Here is a 1076-nt window from a genome sequence, read left to right on the forward strand (position 1 = left end):
TTTAACTTCCCATCTATCGGATCAAATTGTGCTTTTTTTAAGAAAAGATTTGGACTGTCCATTTCAAATCGCAAGGATTTAGCCCAGAGTATAAATGGATTCGTCAAACCCATTTTCCTTTTTTCACCATCTCAGACTTTCAAAATTCTTTGCTTTCAAACTTCAAACCAGAGCCTTATTTTCCAGAAAACTTCAACCTCATCGTCTTCAGTAGTGAATGGAAGAGATATTCGACTACTTGATTCAGTATTTAGCACAATAAGTTTTCGGCGTCGTTGTTGGGGATTGAAATTAAAAATTGTGTATTATCAACTATATTGCAATTTATTTCTAGTTTGGGGTTCTAATCTTACTTGAGTGGGTTGTATTTTTCTTTTTCAGGATTCACTGTAGTACATGAACGAGTACCAAGAATTCATTAATCTTGATTTATTTCCTATTGATCCTGAAATAGAGCGCACATTCTGAGAAATAAGAAGAGCACAACAATGAGCACAAGGGGAAATAAAAAGTATGGATAACTAAGGAGATAGACAGCGAGTTCAAAGAAGGTGGGCCCCTAACAATGGTCAAAATACATCGATCATGGCAGATGATAGAGATCAAAGCATTCAACAATATGTAGCCCCTCTTTTCAATGAGCTCAATCCGGGCATCGTGAGGCCAAAAATTCAGGCACCATAGTTTGAATTGAAGCCAGTTATGTTCCAAATGCTTCAAACTGTGAGACAGTTTAGTGGCGCACCCACCGTAGATCCTCACCTTCATCTTCGTCTATTTATGGAGGTGAGTGATTCTTTCAAATTGCCCAGAGTTATGGAGGATGCCTTGAGGTTGAAGTTGTTTCCCTATTCTTTAAGAGATCAAGCCCGAGCTTGGTTGAACTCCTTGCCCTCTACATCAGTTACAACCTGGCAAGAATTAGCAGAGTAATTTTTGATGAAGTATTTTCTGCCCACTAAGAATCCTAAGCTCCGAAAGGAGATAGCTTCCTTCCAATAATTTGAAGATGACTCTTTGTACGAGGCATGGGAGAGGTTCAAGGAGTTGTTGCAGAAATTTCCTCACCATGGCAT

At 38.8% G+C, this 1076-nt stretch overlaps 1 non-coding gene across 1 annotated transcript; it reads right to left on the reverse strand.

Annotated features, from left to right (window-relative positions):
• Positions 1 to 969: 969 nt before the first annotated feature.
• LOC115703455 (small nucleolar RNA R71) lies at positions 970 to 1076 on the reverse strand. Its single transcript, XR_004009217.2, has one exon. It is a non-coding gene; the product is annotated as a small nucleolar RNA R71 (small nucleolar RNA).

Source organism: Cannabis sativa, chromosome X (genome assembly GCF_029168945.1).
Source record: "Cannabis sativa cultivar Pink pepper isolate KNU-18-1 chromosome X, ASM2916894v1, whole genome shotgun sequence".
Classification (NCBI taxonomy): Eukaryota; Viridiplantae; Streptophyta; class Magnoliopsida; order Rosales; family Cannabaceae; genus Cannabis; species Cannabis sativa.